This window comes from Taudactylus pleione, unplaced genomic scaffold (assembly GCF_031769625.1).
Source record: "Taudactylus pleione unplaced genomic scaffold, aTauple2 ptg000177l, whole genome shotgun sequence".
NCBI lineage: Eukaryota > Metazoa > Chordata > Amphibia > Anura > Myobatrachidae > Taudactylus > Taudactylus pleione.
In genome coordinates this window covers 269901-293836 of record NW_028284579.1, presented here as the reverse complement: position 1 = coordinate 293836, position 23936 = coordinate 269901, and the positions used below count along the sequence as shown (strand labels likewise).

The 23936-nt window shown below is 33.5% G+C and overlaps 15 non-coding genes across 15 annotated transcripts; all 15 read left to right on the top strand.

Annotated features, from left to right (window-relative positions):
• The first annotated feature begins 447 nt into the window (after window positions 1-447).
• On the top strand, window positions 448-530 carry TRNAL-CAG (transfer RNA leucine (anticodon CAG)). The gene has a single exon. It is a non-coding gene; the product is annotated as a tRNA-Leu (tRNA).
• A 1929-nt stretch (window positions 531-2459) lies between these two features.
• On the top strand, window positions 2460-2542 carry TRNAL-CAG (transfer RNA leucine (anticodon CAG)). Its single transcript has one exon. It is a non-coding gene; the product is annotated as a tRNA-Leu (tRNA).
• A 928-nt stretch (window positions 2543-3470) lies between these two features.
• On the top strand, window positions 3471-3553 carry TRNAL-CAG (transfer RNA leucine (anticodon CAG)). Its single transcript has one exon. It is a non-coding gene; the product is annotated as a tRNA-Leu (tRNA).
• Window positions 3554-6484: 2931 nt separating this feature from the next.
• On the top strand, window positions 6485-6567 carry TRNAL-CAG (transfer RNA leucine (anticodon CAG)). The gene has a single exon. It is a non-coding gene; the product is annotated as a tRNA-Leu (tRNA).
• Window positions 6568-7495: 928 nt separating this feature from the next.
• Window positions 7496-7578, top strand: TRNAL-CAG (transfer RNA leucine (anticodon CAG)). The gene has a single exon. It is a non-coding gene; the product is annotated as a tRNA-Leu (tRNA).
• A 2931-nt stretch (window positions 7579-10509) lies between these two features.
• Window positions 10510-10592, top strand: TRNAL-CAG (transfer RNA leucine (anticodon CAG)). The gene has a single exon. It is a non-coding gene; the product is annotated as a tRNA-Leu (tRNA).
• Window positions 10593-11520: 928 nt separating this feature from the next.
• TRNAL-CAG (transfer RNA leucine (anticodon CAG)) lies at window positions 11521-11603 on the top strand. Its single transcript has one exon. It is a non-coding gene; the product is annotated as a tRNA-Leu (tRNA).
• A 1920-nt stretch (window positions 11604-13523) lies between these two features.
• On the top strand, window positions 13524-13606 carry TRNAL-CAG (transfer RNA leucine (anticodon CAG)). The gene has a single exon. It is a non-coding gene; the product is annotated as a tRNA-Leu (tRNA).
• A 928-nt stretch (window positions 13607-14534) lies between these two features.
• TRNAL-CAG (transfer RNA leucine (anticodon CAG)) lies at window positions 14535-14617 on the top strand. Its single transcript has one exon. It is a non-coding gene; the product is annotated as a tRNA-Leu (tRNA).
• A 1920-nt stretch (window positions 14618-16537) lies between these two features.
• On the top strand, window positions 16538-16620 carry TRNAL-CAG (transfer RNA leucine (anticodon CAG)). Its single transcript has one exon. It is a non-coding gene; the product is annotated as a tRNA-Leu (tRNA).
• A 928-nt stretch (window positions 16621-17548) lies between these two features.
• TRNAL-CAG (transfer RNA leucine (anticodon CAG)) lies at window positions 17549-17631 on the top strand. The gene has a single exon. It is a non-coding gene; the product is annotated as a tRNA-Leu (tRNA).
• Window positions 17632-18561: 930 nt separating this feature from the next.
• On the top strand, window positions 18562-18644 carry TRNAL-CAG (transfer RNA leucine (anticodon CAG)). The gene has a single exon. It is a non-coding gene; the product is annotated as a tRNA-Leu (tRNA).
• Window positions 18645-19562: 918 nt separating this feature from the next.
• Window positions 19563-19645, top strand: TRNAL-CAG (transfer RNA leucine (anticodon CAG)). Its single transcript has one exon. It is a non-coding gene; the product is annotated as a tRNA-Leu (tRNA).
• A 928-nt stretch (window positions 19646-20573) lies between these two features.
• Window positions 20574-20656, top strand: TRNAL-CAG (transfer RNA leucine (anticodon CAG)). The gene has a single exon. It is a non-coding gene; the product is annotated as a tRNA-Leu (tRNA).
• A 1920-nt stretch (window positions 20657-22576) lies between these two features.
• On the top strand, window positions 22577-22659 carry TRNAL-CAG (transfer RNA leucine (anticodon CAG)). The gene has a single exon. It is a non-coding gene; the product is annotated as a tRNA-Leu (tRNA).
• Window positions 22660-23936: the final 1277 nt, after the last annotated feature.

The window sequence follows — 23936 nt, the reverse complement described above, 5'->3', positions numbered from 1 at the left end:
TCCAATCCTGAATAGAGCAAAAAAAATAATTACCGCATTTTTCCTTGGCATTCTATGAATTAGAAAAATAGATACTGCACATCCCCTTTTCAATGTATTTTGGAAACTGCCACATTTGGAGTAATGATTTTCTTTCAATGCAGCTCTCAATCAATCAATACAAAATTCAGGCATTAATTGTAGAGCATGTGAAGATGTTATTTGTGTCAAGCATTTTCTCAAATATTTGGAAAATCCTAAACTATAGGTAATTCCGTGTTAATGTTATTTTTACAATATCTTTTTGATTTATCCAACCTTAAGCATCTTTGAAAAATAATTGAAAAAGCAATTTATTACTAATATTTGAATCAATAGTTTCAACAGCAGCATGGACATTGCACCTTTGAAAAAGTAGTTTTGGTTAATTAGTTTTATCCAATTTTTATGAAACGTAGTTATTCATGTGTCAGGATGGCCGAGCGGTCTAAGGCGCTGCGTTCAGGTCGCAGTCTCCTCTGGAGGCGTGGGTTTAAATCCCACTTCTGACAGTGTTCTTCAATGTTCTACAACGTCTCTTCCTTGTTGCTTGTGAAGAGAAATACTTAAGATATTCACTGCAAATCTGTTTCACAAACCACTTTGAAGAATAATCAACCTTCCATTATTTCTGCTTTATATCAATCAAAGAAAATGTTGCAATCTTTCCTAAAAATATGGACTTAAATACTACTTCAGACATCAATATTATATGTATTTTTTTCTTTGGTCAACATTTTTTCATATACTGAGTTTGCAAAATAAAATATCCCCCAACTTCTGAATCAGGGCTCCATATCTCAGGAGTAAGAACACTGCTCTTTTAAGCCAGTGGTCATGAACACAAACCCTACTTGTACACTCCTTCATAGCATCCAATCAAGGCCATAAGCCAATATCATTAGCCAGTTCTTGGAAAGTTCATAAATGTCTTTTCTATGGTGAGTGAAAATCCACAAGACAACAAATTCTAGACACTTGGAATCCAATCCTGAATAGAGCAAAAATATAATTACCGCATTTTTCCTTGGCATTCTATGAATTAGAAAAATAGATACTGCACAACCCCTTTTCAATGTATTTTGGAAACTGCCACATTTGGAGTAATGATTTTCTTTCAATGCAGCTCTCAATCAATCAATACAAAATTCAGGCATTAATTGTAGAGCATGTGAAGATGTTATTTGTGTCAAGCATTTTCTCAAATATTTGGAAAATCCTAAACTATAGGTAATTCCGTGTTAATGTTATTTTTACAATATCTTTTTGATTTATCCAACCTTAAGCATCTTTGAAAAATAATTGAAAAAGCAATTTATTACTAATATTTGAATCAATAGTTTCAACAGCAGCATGGACATTGCACCTTTGAAAAAGTAGTTTTGGTTAATTAGTTTTATCCAATTTTTATGAAACTTAGTTTTTTATGTGTCAGGATGGCCGAGCGGTCTCAGGCGCTGCGTTCAGGTCGCAGTCTCCTCTGGAGGCGTGGGTTCACATCCCACTTCTGACAGTGTTCTTCCTTTTCTTCTTTGTTCTACAATGTCTCTTCCTTGTTGCTTGTGAAGAGAAATACTTAAGATATTCACTGCAAATCTGTTTCACAAACCACTTTGAAGAATAATCAACCTTCCATTATTTCTGCTTTATATCAATCAAAGAAAATGTTGCAATCTTTCCTAAAAATATGGACTTAAATACTACTTCAGACATCAATATTATATGTATTTTTTTCTTTGGTCAACATTTTTTCATATACTGAGTTTGCAAAATAAAATATCCCCCAACTTCTGAATCAGGGCTCCATATCTCAGGAGTAAGAACACTGCTCTTTTAAGCCAGTGGTCATGAACACAAACCCTACTTGTACACTCCTTCATAGCATCCAATCAAGGCCATAAGCCAATATCATTAGCCAGTTCTTGGAAAGTTCATAAATGTCTTTTCTATGGTGAGTGAAAATCCACAAGACAACAAATTCTAGACACTTGGAATCCAATCCTGAATAGAGCAAAATAAATAATTACCGCATTTTTCCTTGGCATTCTATGAATTAGAAAAATAGATACTGCACATCCCCTTTTCAATGTATTTTGGAAACTGCCACATTTGGAGTAATGATTTTCTTTCAATGCAGCTCTCAATCAATCAATACAAAATTCAGGCATTAATTGTAGAGCATGTGAAGTTGTTATTTGTGTCAAGCATTTTCTCAAATATTTGGAAAATCCTAAACTATAGGTAATTCCGTGTTAATGTTATTTTTACAATATCTTTTTGATTTATCCAACCTTAAGCATCTTTGAAAAATAATTGAAAAAGCAATTTATTACTAATATTTGAATCAATAGTTTCAACAGAAGCATGGACATTGCACCTTTGAAAAAGTAGTTTTGGTTAATTAGTTTTATCCAATTTTTATGAAACGTAGTTTTTTATGTGTCAGGATGCCCGAGCGGTCTAAGGTGCTGCGTTCAGGTCGCAGTCTCCTCTGGAGGCGTGGGTTCAAATCCCACTTCTGACAGTGTTCTTCCTTTTCTTCTTTGTTCTACAATGTCTCTTCCTTGTTGCTTGTGAAGAGAAATACTTAAGATATTCACTGCAAATCTGTTTCACAAACCACTTTGAAGAATAATCAACCTTCCATTATTTCTGCTTTATATCAATCAAAGAAAATGTTGCAATCTTTCCTAAAAATATGGACTTAAATACTACTTCAGACATCAATGTTATATGTATTTTTTTCTTTGGTCAACATTTTTTCATATACTGAGTTTGCTAAATAAAATATCCCCCAACTTCTGAATCAGGGCTCCATATCTCAGGAGTAATTACACTGCTCTTTTAAGCCAGTGGTGTTGAACACAAACCCTACTTGTACACTCCTTCATAGCATCCAATCAAGGCCATAAGCCAATATCATTAGCCAGTTCTTGGAAAGTTCATAAATGTCTTTTCTATGGTGAGTGAAAATCCACAAGACAACAAATTCTAGACACTTGGAATCCAATCCTGAATAGAGCAAAAAAAATAATTACCACATTTTTCCTTGGCATTCTATGAATTAGAAAAATAGATACTGCACATCCCCTTTTCAATGTATTTTGGAAACTGCCACATTTGGAGTAATGATTTTCTTTCAATGCAGCTCTCAATCAATCAATACAAAATTCAGGCATTAATTGTAGAGCATGTGAAGATGTTATTTGTGTCAAGCATTTTCTCAAATATTTGGAAAATCCTAATCTATAGGTAATTCCGTGTTAATGTTATTTTTACAATATCTTTTTGATTTATCCAACCTTAAGCATCTTTGAAAAATAATTGAAAAAGCAATTTATTACTAATATTTGAATCAATAGTTTCAACAGCAGCATGGACATTGCACCTTTGAAAAAGTAGTTTTGGTTAATTAGTTTTATCCAATTTTTATGAAACGTCGTTTTTTATGTGTCAGGATGCCCGAGCGGTCTAAGGTGCTGCGTTCAGGTCGCAGTCTCCTCTGGAGGCGTGGGTTCAAATCCCACTTCTGACAGTGTTCTTCCTTTTCTTCTTTGTTCTACAATGTCTCTTCCTTGTTGCTTGTGAAGAGAAATACTTAAGATATTCACTGCAAATCTGTTTCACAAACCACTTTGAAGAATAATCAACCTTCCATTATTTCTGCTTTATATCAATCAAAGAAAATGTTGCAATCTTTCCTAAAAATATGGACTTAAATACTACTTCAGACATCAATGTTATATGTATTTTTTTCTTTGGTCAACATTTTTTCATATACTGAGTTTGCAAAATAAAATATCCCCCAACTTCTGAATCAGGGCTCCATATCTCAGGAGTAATTACACTGCTCTTTTAAGCCAGTGGTGTTGAACACAAACCCTACTTGTACACTCCTTCATAGCATCCAATCAAGGCCATAAGCCAATATCATTAGCCAGTTCTTGGAAAGTTCATAAATGTCTTTTCTATGGTGAGTGAAAATCCACAAGACAACAAATTCTAGACACTTGGAATCCAATCCTGAATAGAGCAAAAAAAATAATTACCACATTTTTCCTTGGCATTCTATGAATTAGAAAAATAGATACTGCACATCCCCTTTTCAATGTATTTTGGAAACTGCCACATTTGGAGTAATGATTTTCTTTCAATGCAGCTCTCAATCAATCAATACAAAATTCAGGCATTAATTGTAGAGCATGTGAAGATGTTATTTGTGTCAAGCATTTTCTCAAATATTTGGAAAATCCTAATCTATAGGTAATTCCGTGTTAATGTTATTTTTACAATATCTTTTTGATTTATCCAACCTTAAGCATCTTTGAAAAATAATTGAAAAAGCAATTTATTACTAATATTTGAATCAATAGTTTCAACAGCAGCATGGACATTGCACCTTTGAAAAAGTAGTTTTGGTTAATTAGTTTTATCCAATTTTTATGAAACGTAGTTTTTTATGTGTCAGGCGCTGCGTTCAGGTTGCAGTCTCCTCTGGAGGCGTGGGTTCAAATCCCACTTCTGACAGTGTTCTTCCTTTTCTTCTTTGTTCTACAATGTCTCTTCCTTGTTGCTTGTGAAGAGAAATACTTAAGATATTCACTGCAAATCTGTTTCACAAACCACTTTGAAGAATAATCAACCTTCCATTATTTCTGCTTTATATCAATCAAAGAAAATGTTGCAATCTTCCCTAAAAATATGGACTGAAATACTACTTCAGACATCAATATTATATGTATTTTTTTCTTTGGTCAACATTTTTTCATATACTGAGTTTGCAAAATAAAATATCCCCCAACTTCTGAATCAGGGCTCCATATCTCAGGAGTAAGAACACTGCTCTTTTAAGCCAGTGGTGTTGAACACAAACCCTACTTGTACACTCCTTCATAGCATCCAATCAAGGCCATAAGCCAATATCATTAGCCAGTTCTTGGAAAGTTCATAAATGTCTTTTCTATGGTGAGTGAAAATCCACAAGACAACAAATTCTAGACACTTGGAATCCAATCCTGAATAGAGCAAAAAAAATAATTACCGCATTTTTCCTTGGCATTCTATGAATTAGAAAAATAGATACTGCACATCCCCTTTTCAATGTATTTTGGAAACTGCCACATTTGGAGTAATGATTTTCTTTCAATGCAGCTCTCAATCAATCAATACAAAATTCAGGCATTAATTGTAGAGCATGTGAAGATGTTATTTGTGTCAAGCATTTTCTCAAATATTTGGAAAATCCTAAACTATAGGTAATTCCGTGTTAATGTTATTTTTACAATATCTTTTTGATTTATCCAACCTTAAGCATCTTTGAAAAATAATTGAAAAAGCAATTTATTACTAATATTTGAATCAATAGTTTCAACAGCAGCATGGACATTGCACCTTTGAAAAAGTAATTTTGGTTAATTAGTTTTATCCAATTTTTATGAAACGTAGTTTTTTATGTGTCAGGATGGCCGAGCGGTCTAAGGTGCTGCGTTCAGGTCGCAGTCTCCTCTGGAGGCTTGGGTTCACATCCCACTTCTGACAGTGTTCTTCCTTTTCTTCTTTGTTCTACAATGTCTCTTCCTTGTTGCTTGTGAAGAGAAATACTTAAGATATTCACTGCAAATCTGTTTCACAAACCACTTTGAAGAATAATCAACCTTCCATTATTTCTGCTTTATATCAATCAAAGAAAATGTTGCAATCTTTCCTAAAAATATGGACTTAAATACTACTTCAGACATCAATATTATATGTATTTTTTTCTTTGGTCAACATTTTTTCATATACTGAGTTTGCAAAATAAAATATCCCCCAACTTCTGAATCAGGGCTCCATATCTCAGGAGTAAGAACACTGCTCTTTTAAGCCAGTGGTCATGAACACAAACCCTACTTGTACACTCCTTCATAGCATCCAATCAAGGCCATAAGCCAATATCATTAGCCAGTTCTTGGAAAGTTCATAAATGTCTTTTCTATGGTGAGTGAAAATCCACAAGACAACAAATTCTAGACACTTGGAATCCAATCCTGAATAGAGCAAAATAAATAATTACCGCATTTTTCCTTGGCATTCTATGAATTAGAAAAATAGATACTGCACATCCCCTTTTCAATGTATTTTGGAAACTGCCACATTTGGAGTAATGATTTTCTTTCAATGCAGCTCTCAATCAATCAATACAAAATTCAGGCATTAATTGTAGAGCATGTGAAGTTGTTATTTGTGTCAAGCATTTTCTCAAATATTTGGAAAATCCTAAACTATAGGTAATTCCGTGTTAATGTTATTTTTACAATATCTTTTTGATTTATCCAACCTTAAGCATCTTTGAAAAATAATTGAAAAAGCAATTTATTACAAATATTTGAATCAATAGTTTCAACAGCAGCATGGACATTGCACCTTTGAAAAAGTAGTTTTGGTTAATTAGTTTTATCCAATTTTTATGAAACGTCGTTTTTTATGTGTCAGGATGCCCGAGCGGTCTAAGGTGCTGCGTTCAGGTCGCAGTCTCCTCTGGAGGCGTGGGTTCAAATCCCACTTCTGACAGTGTTCTTCCTTTTCTTCTTTGTTCTACAATGTCTCTTCCTTGTTGCTTGTGAAGAGAAATACTTAAGATATTCACTGCAAATCTGTTTCACAAACCACTTTGAAGAATAATCAACCTTCCATTATTTCTGCTTTATATCAATCAAAGAAAATGTTGCAATCTTTCCTAAAAATATGGACTTAAATACTACTTCAGACATCAATGTTATATGTATTTTTTTCTTTGGTCAACATTTTTTCATATACTGAGTTTGCTAAATAAAATATCCCCCAACTTCTGAATCAGGGCTCCATATCTCAGGAGTAATTACACTGCTCTTTTAAGCCAGTGGTGTTGAACACAAACCCTACTTGTACACTCCTTCATAGCATCCAATCAAGGCCATAAGCCAATATCATTAGCCAGTTCTTGGAAAGTTCATAAATGTCTTTTCTATGGTGAGTGAAAATCCACAAGACAACAAATTCTAGACACTTGGAATCCAATCCTGAATAGAGCAAAAAAAATAATTACCACATTTTTCCTTGGCATTCTATGAATTAGAAAAATAGATACTGCACATCCCCTTTTCAATGTATTTTGGAAACTGCCACATTTGGAGTAATGATTTTCTTTCAATGCAGCTCTCAATCAATCAATACAAAATTCAGGCATTAATTGTAGAGCATGTGAAGATGTTATTTGTGTCAAGCATTTTCTCAAATATTTGGAAAATCCTAATCTATAGGTAATTCCGTGTTAATGTTATTTTTACAATATCTTTTTGATTTATCCAACCTTAAGCATCTTTGAAAAATAATTGAAAAAGCAATTTATTACTAATATTTGAATCAATAGTTTCAACAGCAGCATGGACATTGCACCTTTGAAAAAGTAGTTTTGGTTAATTAGTTTTATCCAATTTTTATGAAACGTCGTTTTTTATGTGTCAGGATGCCCGAGCGGTCTAAGGTGCTGCGTTCAGGTCGCAGTCTCCTCTGGAGGCGTGGGTTCAAATCCCACTTCTGACAGTGTTCTTCCTTTTCTTCTTTGTTCTACAATGTCTCTTCCTTGTTGCTTGTGAAGAGAAATACTTAAGATATTCACTGCAAATCTGTTTCACAAACCACTTTGAAGAATAATCAACCTTCCATTATTTCTGCTTTATATCAATCAAAGAAAATGTTGCAATCTTTCCTAAAAATATGGACTTAAATACTACTTCAGACATCAATGTTATATGTATTTTTTTCTTTGGTCAACATTTTTTCATATACTGAGTTTGCAAAATAAAATATCCCCCAACTTCTGAATCAGGGCTCCATATCTCAGGAGTAATTACACTGCTCTTTTAAGCCAGTGGTGTTGAACACAAACCCTACTTGTACACTCCTTCATAGCATCCAATCAAGGCCATAAGCCAATATCATTAGCCAGTTCTTGGAAAGTTCATAAATGTCTTTTCTATGGTGAGTGAAAATCCACAAGACAACAAATTCTAGACACTTGGAATCCAATCCTGAATAGAGCAAAAAAAATAATTACCACATTTTTCCTTGGCATTCTATGAATTAGAAAAATAGATACTGCACATCCCCTTTTCAATGTATTTTGGAAACTGCCACATTTGGAGTAATGATTTTCTTTCAATGCAGCTCTCAATCAATCAATACAAAATTCAGGCATTAATTGTAGAGCATGTGAAGATGTTATTTGTGTCAAGCATTTTCTCAAATATTTGGAAAATCCTAATCTATAGGTAATTCCGTGTTAATGTTATTTTTACAATATCTTTTTGATTTATCCAACCTTAAGCATCTTTGAAAAATAATTGAAAAAGCAATTTATTACTAATATTTGAATCAATAGTTTCAACAGCAGCATGGACATTGCACCTTTGAAAAAGTAGTTTTGGTTAATTAGTTTTATCCAATTTTTATGAAACTTAGTTTTTTATGTGTCAGGCGCTGCGTTCAGGTTGCAGTCTCCTCTGGAGGCGTGGGTTCAAATCCCACTTCTGACAGTGTTCTTCCTTTTCTTCTTTGTTCTACAATGTCTCTTCCTTGTTGCTTGTGAAGAGAAATACTTAAGATATTCACTGCAAATCTGTTTCACAAACCACTTTGAAGAATAATCAACCTTCCATTATTTCTGCTTTATATCAATCAAAGAAAATGTTGCAATCTTCCCTAAAAATATGGACTGAAATACTACTTCAGACATCAATATTATATGTATTTTTTTCTTTGGTCAACATTTTTTCATATACTGAGTTTGCAAAATAAAATATCCCCCAACTTCTGAATCAGGGCTCCATATCTCAGGAGTAAGAACACTGCTCTTTTAAGCCAGTGGTGTTGAACACAAACCCTACTTGTACACTCCTTCATAGCATCCAATCAAGGCCATAAGCCAATATCATTAGCCAGTTCTTGGAAAGTTCATAAATGTCTTTTCTATGGTGAGTGAAAATCCACAAGACAACAAATTCTAGACACTTGGAATCCAATCCTGAATAGAGCAAAAAAAATAATTACCGCATTTTTCCTTGGCATTCTATGAATTAGAAAAATAGATACTGCACATCCCCTTTTCAATGTATTTTGGAAACTGCCACATTTGGAGTAATGATTTTCTTTCAATGCAGCTCTCAATCAATCAATACAAAATTCAGGCATTAATTGTAGAGCATGTGAAGATGTTATTTGTGTCAAGCATTTTCTCAAATATTTGGAAAATCCTAAACTATAGGTAATTCCGTGTTAATGTTATTTTTACAATATCTTTTTGATTTATCCAACCTTAAGCATCTTTGAAAAATAATTGAAAAAGCAATTTATTACTAATATTTGAATCAATAGTTTCAACAGCAGCATGGACATTGCACCTTTGAAAAAGTAATTTTGGTTAATTAGTTTTATCCAATTTTTATGAAACGTAGTTTTTTATGTGTCGGGATGGCCGAGCGGTCTAAGGCGCTGCGTTCAGGTCGCAGTCTCCTCTGGAGGCTTGGGTTCACATCCCACTTCTGACAGTGTTCTTCCTTTTCTTCTTTGTTCTACAATGTCTCTTCCTTGTTGCTTGTGAAGAGAAATACTTAAGATATTCACTGCAAATCTGTTTCACAAACCACTTTGAAGAATAATCAACCTTCCATTATTTCTGCTTTATATCAATCAAAGAAAATGTTGCAATCTTTCCTAAAAATATGGACTTAAATACTACTTCAGACATCAATATTATATGTATTTTTTTCTTTGGTCAACATTTTTTCATATACTGAGTTTGCAAAATAAAATATCCCCCAACTTCTGAATCAGGGCTCCATATCTCAGGAGTAAGAACACTGCTCTTTTAAGCCAGTGGTCATGAACACAAACCCTACTTGTACACTCCTTCATAGCATCCAATCAAGGCCATAAGCCAATATCATTAGCCAGTTCTTGGAAAGTTCATAAATGTCTTTTCTATGGTGAGTGAAAATCCACAAGACAACAAATTCTAGACACTTGGAATCCAATCCTGAATAGAGCAAAATAAATAATTACCGCATTTTTCCTTGGCATTCTATGAATTAGAAAAATAGATACTGCACATCCCCTTTTCAATGTATTTTGGAAACTGCCACATTTGGAGTAATGATTTTCTTTCAATGCAGCTCTCAATCAATCAATACAAAATTCAGGCATTAATTGTAGAGCATGTGAAGTTGTTATTTGTGTCAAGCATTTTCTCAAATATTTGGAAAATCCTAAACTATAGGTAATTCCGTGTTAATGTTATTTTTACAATATCTTTTTGATTTATCCAACCTTAAGCATCTTTGAAAAATAATTGAAAAAGCAATTTATTACAAATATTTGAATCAATAGTTTCAACAGCAGCATGGACATTGCACCTTTGAAAAAGTAGTTTTGGTTAATTAGTTTTATCCAATTTTTATGAAACGTCGTTTTTTATGTGTCAGGATGCCCGAGCGGTCTAAGGTGCTGCGTTCAGGTCGCAGTCTCCTCTGGAGGCGTGGGTTCAAATCCCACTTCTGACAGTGTTCTTCCTTTTCTTCTTTGTTCTACAATGTCTCTTCCTTGTTGCTTGTGAAGAGAAATACTTAAGATATTCACTGCAAATCTGTTTCACAAACCACTTTGAAGAATAATCAACCTTCCATTATTTCTGCTTTATATCAATCAAAGAAAATGTTGCAATCTTTCCTAAAAATATGGACTTAAATACTACTTCAGACATCAATGTTATATGTATTTTTTTCTTTGGTCAACATTTTTTCATATACTGAGTTTGCTAAATAAAATATCCCCCAACTTCTGAATCAGGGCTCCATATCTCAGGAGTAATTACACTGCTCTTTTAAGCCAGTGGTGTTGAACACAAACCCTACTTGTACACTCCTTCATAGCATCCAATCAAGGCCATAAGCCAATATCATTAGCCAGTTCTTGGAAAGTTCATAAATGTCTTTTCTATGGTGAGTGAAAATCCACAAGACAACAAATTCTAGACACTTGGAATCCAATCCTGAATAGAGCAAAAAAAATAATTACCACATTTTTCCTTGGCATTCTATGAATTAGAAAAATAGATACTGCACATCCCCTTTTCAATGTATTTTGGAAACTGCCACATTTGGAGTAATGATTTTCTTTCAATGCAGCTCTCAATCAATCAATACAAAATTCAGGCATTAATTGTAGAGCATGTGAAGATGTTATTTGTGTCAAGCATTTTCTCAAATATTTGGAAAATCCTAATCTATAGGTAATTCCGTGTTAATGTTATTTTTACAATATCTTTTTGATTTATCCAACCTTAAGCATCTTTGAAAAATAATTGAAAAAGCAATTTATTACTAATATTTGAATCAATAGTTTCAACAGCAGCATGGACATTGCACCTTTGAAAAAGTAGTTTTGGTTAATTAGTTTTATCCAATTTTTATGAAACGTCGTTTTTTATGTGTCAGGATGCCCGAGCGGTCTAAGGTGCTGCGTTCAGGTCGCAGTCTCCTCTGGAGGCGTGGGTTCAAATCCCACTTCTGACAGTGTTCTTCCTTTTCTTCTTTGTTCTACAATGTCTCTTCCTTGTTGCTTGTGAAGAGAAATACTTAAGATATTCACTGCAAATCTGTTTCACAAACCACTTTGAAGAATAATCAACCTTCCATTATTTCTGCTTTATATCAATCAAAGAAAATGTTGCAATCTTTCCTAAAAATATGGACTTAAATACTACTTCAGACATCAATGTTATATGTATTTTTTTCTTTGGTCAACATTTTTTCATATACTGAGTTTGCAAAATAAAATATCCCCCAACTTCTGAATCAGGGCTCCATATCTCAGGAGTAATTACACTGCTCTTTTAAGCCAGTGGTGTTGAACACAAACCCTACTTGTACACTCCTTCATAGCATCCAATCAAGGCCATAAGCCAATATCATTAGCCAGTTCTTGGAAAGTTCATAAATGTCTTTTCTATGGTGAGTGAAAATCCACAAGACAACAAATTCTAGACACTTGGAATCCAATCCTGAATAGAGCAAAAAAAATAATTACCACATTTTTCCTTGGCATTCTATGAATTAGAAAAATAGATACTGCACATCCCCTTTTCAATGTATTTTGGAAACTGCCACATTTGGAGTAATGATTTTCTTTCAATGCAGCTCTCAATCAATCAATACAAAATTCAGGCATTAATTGTAGAGCATGTGAAGATGTTATTTGTGTCAAGCATTTTCTCAAATATTTGGAAAATCCTAATCTATAGGTAATTCCGTGTTAATGTTATTTTTACAATATCTTTTTGATTTATCCAACCTTAAGCATCTTTGAAAAATAATTGAAAAAGCAATTTATTACTAATATTTGAATCAATAGTTTCAACAGCAGCATGGACATTGCACCTTTGAAAAAGTAGTTTTGGTTAATTAGTTTTATCCAATTTTTATGAAACTTAGTTTTTTATGTGTCAGGCGCTGCGTTCAGGTTGCAGTCTCCTCTGGAGGCGTGGGTTCAAATCCCACTTCTGACAGTGTTCTTCCTTTTCTTCTTTGTTCTACAATGTCTCTTCCTTGTTGCTTGTGAAGAGAAATACTTAAGATATTCACTGCAAATCTGTTTCACAAACCACTTTGAAGAATAATCAACCTTCCATTATTTCTGCTTTATATCAATCAAAGAAAATGTTGCAATCTTCCCTAAAAATATGGACTGAAATACTACTTCAGACATCAATATTATATGTATTTTTTTCTTTGGTCAACATTTTTTCATATACTGAGTTTGCAAAATAAAATATCCCCCAACTTCTGAATCAGGGCTCCATATCTCAGGAGTAAGAACACTGCTCTTTTAAGCCAGTGGTGTTGAACACAAACCCTACTTGTACACTCCTTCATAGCATCCAATCAAGGCCATAAGCCAATATCATTAGCCAGTTCTTGGAAAGTTCATAAATGTCTTTTCTATGGTGAGTGAAAATCCACAAGACAACAAATTCTAGACACTTGGAATCCAATCCTGAATAGAGCAAAAAAAATAATTACCGCATTTTTCCTTGGCATTCTATGAATTAGAAAAATAGATACTGCACATCCCCTTTTCAATGTATTTTGGAAACTGCCACATTTGGAGTAATGATTTTCTTTCAATGCAGCTCTCAATCAATCAATACAAAATTCAGGCATTAATTGTAGAGCATGTGAAGATGTTATTTGTGTCAAGCATTTTCTCAAATATTTGGAAAATCCTAAACTATAGGTAATTCCGTGTTAATGTTATTTTTACAATATCTTTTTGATTTATCCAACCTTAAGCATCTTTGAAAAATAATTGAAAAAGCAATTTATTACTAATATTTGAATCAATAGTTTCAACAGCAGCATGGACATTGCACCTTTGAAAAAGTAGTTTTGGTTAATTAGTTTTATCCAATTTTTATGAAACGTAGTTTTTCATGTGTCGGGATGGCCGAGCGGTCTAAGGCGCTGCGTTCAGGTCGCAGTCTCCTCTGGAGGCGTGGGTTCAAATCCCACTTCTGACAGTGTTCTTCCTTTTCTTCTTTGTTCTACAATGTCTCTTCCTTGTTGCTTGTGAAGAGAAATACTTAAGATATTCACTGCAAATCTGTTTCACAAACCACTTTGAAGAATAATCAACCTTCCATTATTTCTGCTTTATATCAATCAAAGAAAATGTTGCAATCTTTCCTAAAAATATGGACTTAAATACTACTTCAGACATCAATATTATATGTATTTTTTTCTTTGGTCAACATTTTTTCATATACTGAGTTTGCAAAATAAAATATCCCCCAACTTCTGAATCAGGGCTCCATATCTCAGGAGTAAGAACACTGCTCTTTTAAGCCAGTGGTCATGAACACAAACCCTACTTGTACACTCCTTCATAGCATCCAATCAAGGCCATAAGCCAATATCATTAGCCAGTTCTTGGAAAGTTCATAAATGTCTTTTCTATGGTGAGTGAAAATCCACAAGACAACAAATTCTAGACACTTGGAATCCAATCCTGAATAGAGCAAAAAAAATAATTACCACATTTTTCCTTGGCATTCTATGAATTAGAAAAATAGATACTGCACATCCCCTTTTCAATGTATTTTGGAAACTGCCACATTTGGAGTAATGATTTTCTTTCAATGTAGCTCTCAATCAATCAATACAAAATTCAGGCATTAATTGTAGAGCATGTGAAGATGTTATTTGTGTCAAGCATTTTCTCAAATATTTGGAAAATCCTAATCTATAGGTAATTCCGTGTTAATGTTATTTTTACAATATCTTTTTGATTTATCCAACCTTAAGCATCTTTGAAAAATAATTGAAAAAGCAATTTATTACTAATATTTGAATCAATAGTTTCAACAGCAGCATGGACATTGCACCTTTGAAAAAGTAGTTTTGGTTAATTAGTTTTATCCAATTTTTATGAAACGTCGTTTTTTATGTGTCAGGATGCCCGAGCGGTCTAAGGTGCTGCGTTCAGGTCGCAGTCTCCTCTGGAGGCGTGGGTTCAAATCCCACTTCTGACAGTGTTCTTCCTTTTCTTCTTTGTTCTACAATGTCTCTTCCTTGTTGCTTGTGAAGAGAAATACTTAAGATATTCACTGCAAATCTGTTTCACAAACCACTTTGAAGAATAATCAACCTTCCATTATTTCTGCTTTATATCAATCAAAGAAAATGTTGCAATCTTTCCTAAAAATATGGACTTAAATACTACTTCAGACATCAATGTTATATGTATTTTTTTCTTTGGTCAACATTTTTTCATATACTGAGTTTGCAAAATAAAATATCCCCCAACTTCTGAATCAGGGCTCCATATCTCAGGAGTAATTACACTGCTCTTTTAAGCCAGTGGTGTTGAACACAAACCCTACTTGTACACTCCTTCATAGCATCCAATCAAGGCCATAAGCCAATATCATTAGCCAGTTCTTGGAAAGTTCATAAATGTCTTTTCTATGGTGAGTGAAAATCCACAAGACAACAAATTCTAGACACTTGGAATCCAATCCTGAATAGAGCAAAAAAAATAATTACCACATTTTTCCTTGGCATTCTATGAATTAGAAAAATAGATACTGCACATCCCCTTTTCAATGTATTTTGGAAACTGCCACATTTGGAGTAATGATTTTCTTTCAATGCAGCTCTCAATCAATCAATACAAAATTCAGGCATTAATTGTAGAGCATGTGAAGATGTTATTTGTGTCAAGCATTTTCTCAAATATTTGGAAAATCCTAATCTATAGGTAATTCCGTGTTAATGTTATTTTTACAATATCTTTTTGATTTATCCAACCTTAAGCATCTTTGAAAAATAATTGAAAAAGCAATTTATTACTAATATTTGAATCAATAGTTTCAACAGCAGCATGGACATTGCACCTTTGAAAAAGTAGTTTTGGTTAATTAGTTTTATCCAATTTTTATGAAACTTAGTTTTTTATGTGTCAGGCGCTGCGTTCAGGTTGCAGTCTCCTCTGGAGGCGTGGGTTCAAATCCCACTTCTGACAGTGTTCTTCCTTTTCTTCTTTGTTCTACAATGTCTCTTCCTTGTTGCTTGTGAAGAGAAATACTTAAGATATTCACTGCAAATCTGTTTCACAAACCACTTTGAAGAATAATCAACCTTCCATTATTTCTGCTTTATATCAATCAAAGAAAATGTTGCAATCTTCCCTAAAAATATGGACTGAAATACTACTTCAGACATCAATATTATATGTATTTTTTTCTTTGGTCAACATTTTTTCATATACTGAGTTTGCAAAATAAAATATCCCCCAACTTCTGAATCAGGGCTCCATATCTCAGGAGTAAGAACACTGCTCTTTTAAGCCAGTGGTGTTGAACACAAACCCTACTTGTACACTCCTTCATAGCATCCAATCAAGGCCATAAGCCAATATCATTAGCCAGTTCTTGGAAAGTTCATAAATGTCTTTTCTATGGTGAGTGAAAATCCACAAGACAACAAATTCTAGACACTTGGAATCCAATCCTGAATAGAGCAAAAAAAATAATTACCGCATTTTTCCTTGGCATTCTATGAATTAGAAAAATAGATACTGCACATCCCCTTTTCAATGTATTTTGGAAACTGCCACATTTGGAGTAATGATTTTCTTTCAATGCAGCTCTCAATCAATCAATACAAAATTCAGGCATTAATTGTAGAGCATGTGAAGATGTTATTTGTGTCAAGCATTTTCTCAAATATTTGGAAAATCCTAAACTATAGGTAATTCCGTGTTAATGTTATTTTTACAATATCTTTTTGATTTATCCAACCTTAAGCATCTTTGAAAAATAATTGAAAAAGCAATTTATTACTAATATTTGAATCAATAGTTTCAACAGCAGCATGGACATTGCACCTTTGAAAAAGTAGTTTTGGTTAATTAGTTTTATCCAATTTTTATGAAACGTAGTTTTTCATGTGTCGGGATGGCCGAGCGGTCTAAGGCGCTGCGTTCAGGTCGCAGTCTCCTCTGGAGGCGTGGGTTCAAATCCCACTTCTGACAGTGTTCTTCCTTTTCTTCTTTGTTCTACAATGTCTCTTCCTTGTTGCTTGTGAAGAGAAATACTTAAGATATTCACTGCAAATCTGTTTCACAAACCACTTTGAAGAATAATCAACCTTCCATTATTTCTGCTTTATATCAATCAAAGAAAATGTTGCAATCTTTCCTAAAAATATGGACTTAAATACTACTTCAGACATCAATATTATATGTATTTTTTTCTTTGGTCAACATTTTTTCATATACTGAGTTTGCAAAATAAAATATCCCCCAACTTCTGAATCAGGGCTCCATATCTCAGGAGTAAGAACACTGCTCTTTTAAGCCAGTGGTCATGAACACAAACCCTACTTGTACACTCCTTCATAGCATCCAATCAAGGCCATAAGCCAATATCATTAGCCAGTTCTTGGAAAGTTCATAAATGTCTTTTCTATGGTGAGTGAAAATCCACAAGACAACAAATTCTAGACACTTGGAATCCAATCCTGAATAGAGCAAAAAAAATAATTACCACATTTTTCCTTGGCATTCTATGAATTAGAAAAATAGATACTGCACATCCCCTTTTCAATGTATTTTGGAAACTGCCACATTTGGAGTAATGATTTTCTTTCAATGTAGCTCTCAATCAATCAATACAAAATTCAGGCATTAATTGTAGAGCATGTGAAGATGTTATTTGTGTCAAGCATTTTCTCAAATATTTGGAAAATCCTAAACTATAGGTAATTCCGTGTTAATGTTATTTTTACAATATCTTTTTGATTTATCCAACCTTAAGCATCTTTGAAAAATAATTGAAAAAGCAATTTATTACTAATATTTGAATCAATAGTTTCAACAGCAGCATGGACATTGCACCTTTGAAAAAGTAGTTTTGGTTAATTAGTTTTATCCAATTTTTATGAAACGTAGTTTTTTATGTGTCAGGATGGCCGAGCGGTCTAAGGCGCTGCGTTCAGGTTGCAGTCTCCTCTGGAGGCGTGGGTTCAAATCCCACTTCTGACAAATCCCACTTCCTTTTCTTCTTTGTTCTACAATGTCTCTTCCTTGTTGCTTGTGAAGAGAAATACTTAAGATATTCACTGCAAATCTGTTTCACAAACCACTTTGAAGAATAATCAACCTTCCATTATTTCTGCTTTATATCAATCAAAGAAAATGTTGCAATCTTCCCTAAAAATATGGACTGAAACACTACTTCAGACATCAATATTATATGTATTTTTTTCTTTGGTCAACATTTTTTCATATACTGAGTTTGCAAAATAAAATATCCCCCAACTTCTGAATCAGGGCTCCATATCTCAGGAGTAAGAACACTGCTCTTTTAAGCCAGTGGTGTTGAACACAAACCCTACTTGTACACTCCTTCATAGCATCCAATCAAGGCCATAAGCCAATATCATTAGCCAGTTCTTGGAAAGTTCATAAATGTCTTTTCTATGGTGAGTGAAAATCCACAAGACAACAAATTCTAGACACTTGGAATCCAATCCTGAATAGAGCAAAAAAAATAATTACCGCATCTTTCTTTGGCATTCTATGAATTAGAAAAATAGATACTGCACATCCCCTTTTCAATGTATTTTGGAAACTGCCACATTTGGAGTAATGATTTTCTTTCAATGCAGCTCTCAATCAATCAATACAAAATTCAGGCATTAATTGTAGAGCATGTGAAGATGTTATTTGTGTCAAGCATTTTCTCAAATATTTGGAAAATCCTAAACTATAGGTAATTCCGTGTTAATGTTATTTTTACAAAATCTTTTTGATTTATCCAACCTTAAGCATCTTTGAAAAATAATTGAAAAAGCAATTTATTACTAATATTTGAATCAATAGTTTCAACAGCAGCATGGACATTGCACCTTTGAAAAAGTAGTTTTGGTTAATTAGTTTTATCCAATTTTTATGAAACGTAGTTTTTCATGTGTCAGGATGGCCGAGTGGTCTAAGGCGCTGCGCACAGGTCGCAGTCTCCTCTGGAGGCGTGGGTTTAAATCCCACTTCTGACAGTGTTCTTCAATGTTCTACAATGTCTCTTCCTTGTTGCTTGTGAAGAGAAATACTTAAGATATTCACTGCAAATCTGTTTCACAAACCACTTTGAAGAATAATCAACCTTCCATTATTTCTGCTTTATATCAATCAAAGAAAATGTTGCAATCTTTCCTAAAAATATGGACTTAAATACTACTTCAGACATCAATATTATATGTATTTTTTTCTTTGGTCAACATTTTTTCATATACTGAGTTTGCAAAATAAAATATCCCCCAACTTCTGAATCAGGGCTCCATATCTCAGGAGTAAGAACACTGCTCTTTTAAGCCAGTGGTCATGAACACAAACCCTACTTGTACACTCCTTCATAGCATCCAATCAAGGCCATAAGCCAATATCATTAGCCAGTTCTTGGAAAGTTCATAAATGTCTTTTCTATGGTGAGTGAAAATCCACAAGACAACAAATTCTAGACACTTGGAATCCAATCCTGAATAGAGCAAAAATATAATTACCGCATTTTTCCTTGGCATTCTATGAATTAGAAAAATAGATACTGCACAACCCCTTTTCAATGTATTTTGGAAACTGCCACATTTGGAGTAATGATTTTCTTTCAATGCAGCTCTCAATCAATCAATACAAAATTCAGGCATTAATTGTAGAGCATGTGAAGATGTTATTTGTGTCAAGCATTTTCTCAAATATTTGGAAAATCCTAAACTATAGGTAATTCCGTGTTAATGTTATTTTTACAATATCTTTTTGATTTATCCAACCTTAAGCATCTTTGAAAAATAATTGAAAAAGCAATTTATTACTAATATTTGAATCAATAGTTTCAACAGCAGCATGGACATTGCACCTTTGAAAAAGTAGTTTTGGTTAATTAGTTTTATCCAATTTTTATGAAACTTAGTTTTTTATGTGTCAGGATGGCCGAGCGGTCTCAGGCGCTGCGTTCAGGTCGCAGTCTCCTCTGGAGGCGTGGGTTCAAATCCCACTTCTGACAGTGTTCTTCCTTTTCTTCTTTGTTCTACAATGTCTCTTCCTTGTTGCTTGTGAAGAGAAATACTTAAGATATTCACTGCAAATCTGTTTCACAAACCACTTTGAAGAATAATCAACCTTCCATTATTTCTGCTTTATATCAATCAAAGAAAATGTTGCAATCTTTCCTAAAAATATGGACTTAAATACTACTTCAGACATCAATATTATATGTATTTTTTTCTTTGGTCAACATTTTTTCATATACTGAGTTTGCAAAATAAAATATCCCCCAACTTCTGAATCAGGGCTCCATATCTCAGGAGTAAGAACACTGCTCTTTTAAGCCAGTGGTCATGAACACAAACCCTACTTGTACACTCCTTCATAGCATCCAATCAAGGCCATAAGCCAATATCATTAGCCAGTTCTTGGAAAGTTCATAAATGTCTTTTCTATGGTGAGTGAAAATCCACAAGACAACAAATTCTAGACACTTGGAATCCAATGCTGAATAGAGCAAAATAAATAATTACCGCATTTTTCCTTGGCATTCTATGAATTAGAAAAATAGATACTGCACATCCCCTTTTCAATGTATTTTGGAAACTGCCACATTTGGAGTAATGATTTTCTTTCAATGCAGCTCTCAATCAATCAATACAAAATTCAGGCATTAATTGTAGAGCATGTGAAGTTGTTATTTGTGTCAAGCATTTTCTCAAATATTTGGAAAATCCTAAACTATAGGTAATTCCGTGTTAATGTTATTTTTACAATATCTTTTTGATTTATCCAACCTTAAGCATCTTTGAAAAATAATTGAAAAAGCAATTTATTACTAATATTTGAATCAATAGTTTCAACAGCAGCATGGACATTGCACCTTTGAAAAAGTAGTTTTGGTTAATTAGTTTTATCCAATTTTTATGAAACGTAGTTTTTTATGTGTCAGGATGGCCGAGCGGTCTAAGGTGCTGCGTTCAGGTCGCAGTCTCCTCTGGAGGCGTGGGTTCAAATCCCACTTCTGACAGTGTTCTTCCTTTTCTTCTTTGTTCTACAATGTCTCTTCCTTGTTGCTTGTGAAGAGAAATACTTAAGATATTCACTGCAAATCTGTTTCACAAACCACTTTGAAGAATAATCAACCTTCCATTATTTCTGCTTTATATCAATCAAAGAAAATGTTGCAATCTTTCCTAAAAATATGGACTTAAATACTACTTCAGACATCAATGTTATATGTATTTTTTTCTTTGGTCAACATTTTTTCATATACTGAGTTTGCAAAATAAAATATCCCCCAACTTCTGAATCAGGGCTCCATATCTCAGGAGTAATTACACTGCTCTTTTAAGCCAGTGGTGTTGAACACAAACCCTACTTGTACACTCCTTCATAGCATCCAATCAAGGCCATAAGCCAATATCATTAGCCAGTTCTTGGAAAGTTCATAAATGTCTTTTCTATGGTGAGTGAAAATCCACAAGACAACAAATTCTAGACACTTGGAATCCAATCCTGAATAGAGCAAAAAAAATAATTACCACATTTTTCCTTGGCATTCTATGAATTAGAAAAATAGATACTGCACATCCCCTTTTCAATGTATTTTGGAAACTGCCAAATTTGGAGTAATGATTTTCTTTCAATGCAGCTCTCAATCAATCAATACAAAATTCAGGCATTAATTGTAGAGCATGTGAAGATGTTATTTGTGTCAAGCATTTTCTCAAATATTTGGAAAATCCTAAACTATAGGTAATTCCGTGTTAATGTTATTTTTACAATATCTTTTTGATTTATCCAACCTTAAGCATCTTTGAAAAATAATTGAAAAAGCAATTTATTACTAATATTTGAATCAATAGTTTCAACAGCAGCATGGACATTGCACCTTTGAAAAAGTAGTTTTGGTTAATTAGTTTTATCCAATTTTTATGAAACTTAGTTTTTTATGTGTCAGGCGCTGCGTTCAGGTTGCAGTCTCCTCTGGAGGCGTGGGTTCAAATCCCACTTCTGACAGTGTTCTTCCTTTTCTTCTTTGTTCTACAATGTCTCTTCCTTGTTGCTTGTGAAGAGAAATACTTAAGATATTCACTGCAAATCTGTTTCACAAACCACTTTGAAGAATAATCAACCTTCCATTATTTCTGCTTTATATCAATCAAAGAAAATGTTGCAATCTTCCCTAAAAATATGGACTGAAATACTACTTCAGACATCAATATTATATGTATTTTTTTCTTTGGTCAACATTTTTTCATATACTGAGTTTGCAAAATAAAATATCCCCCAACTTCTGAATCAGGGCTCCATATCTCAGGAGTAAGAACACTGCTCTTTTAAGCCAGTGGTGTTGAACACAAACCCTACTTGTACACTCCTTCATAGCATCCAATCAAGGCCATAAGCCAATATCATTAGCCAGTTCTTGGAAAGTTCATAAATGTCTTTTCTATGGTGAGTGAAAATCCACAAGACAACAAATTCTAGACACTTGGAATCCAATCCTGAATAGAGCAAAAAAAATAATTACCGCATTTTTCCTTGGCATTCTATGAATTAGAAAAATAGATACTGCACATCCCCTTTTCAATGTATTTTGGAAACTGCCACATTTGGAGTAATGATTTTCTTTCAATGCAGCTCTCAATCAATCAATACAAAATTCAGGCATTAATTGTAGAGCATGTGAAGATGTTATTTGTGTCAAGCATTTTCTCAAATATTTGGAAAATCCTAAACTATAGGTAATTCCGTGTTAATGTTATTTTTACAATATCTTTTTGATTTATCCAACCTTAAGCATCTTTGAAAAATAATTGAAAAAGCAATTTATTACTAATATTTGAATCAATAGTTTCAACAGCGGCATGGACATTGCACCTTTGAAAAAGTAGTTTTGGTTAATTAGTTTTATCCAATTTTTATGAAACGTAGTTTTTCATGTGTCAGGATGGCCGAGCGGTATAAGGCGCTGCGTTCAGGTCGCAGTCTCCTCTGGAGGCGTGGGTTTAAATCCCACTTCTGACAGTGTTCTTCAATGTTCTACAATGTCTCTTCCTTGTTGCTTGTGAAGAGAAATACTTAAGATATTCACTGCAAATCTGTTTCACAAACCACTTTGAAGAATAATCAACCTTCCATTATTTCTGCTTTATATCAATCAAAGAAAATGTTGCAATCTTTCCTAAAAATATGGACTTAAATACTACTTCAGACATCAATATTATATGTATTTTTTTCTTTGGTCAACATTTTTTCATATACTGAGTTTGCAAAATAAAATATCCCCCAACTTCTGAATCAGGGCTCCATATCTCAGGAGTAAGAACACTGCTCTTTTAAGCCAGTGGTCATGAACACAAACCCTACTTGTACACTCCTTCATAGCATCCAATCAAGGCCATAAGCCAATATCATTAGCCAGTTCTTGGAAAGTTCATAAATGTCTTTTCTATGGTGAGTGAAAATCCACAAGACAACAAATTCTAGACACTTGGAATCCAATCCTGAATAGAGCAAAAATATAATTACCGCATTTTTCCTTGGCATTCTATGAATTAGAAAAATAGATACTGCACAACCCCTTTTCAATGTATTTTGGAAACTGCCACATTTGGAGTAATGATTTTCTTTCAATGCAGATCTCAATCAATCAATACAAAATTCAGGCATTAATTGTAGAGCATGTGAAGATGTTATTTGTGTCAAGCATTTTCTCAAATATTTGGAAAATCCTAAACTATAGGTAATTCCGTGTTAATGTTATTTTTACAATATCTTTTTGATTTATCCAACCTTAAGCATCTTTGAAAAATAATTGAAAAAGCAATTTATTACTAATATTTGAATCAATAGTTTCAACAGCAGCATGGACATTGCACCTTTGAAAAAGTAGTTTTGGTTAATTAGTTTTATCCAATTTTTATGAAACTTAGTTTTTTATGTGTCAGGATGGCCGAGCGGTCTCAGGCGCTGCGTTCAGGTCGCAGTCTCCTCTGGAGGCGTGGGTTCACATCCCACTTCTGAAAGTGTTCTTCCTTTTCTTCTTTGTTCTACAATGTCTCTTCCTTGTTGCTTGTGAAGAGAAATACTTAAGATATTCACTGCAAATCTGTTTCACAAACCACTTTGAAGAATAATCAACCTTCCATTATTTCTGCTGTATATCAATCAAAGAAAATGTTGCAATCTTTCCTAAAAATATGGACTTAAATACTACTTCAGACATCAATATTATATGTATTTTTTTCTTTGGTCAACATTTTTTCATATACTGAGTTTGCAAAATAAAATATCCCCCAACT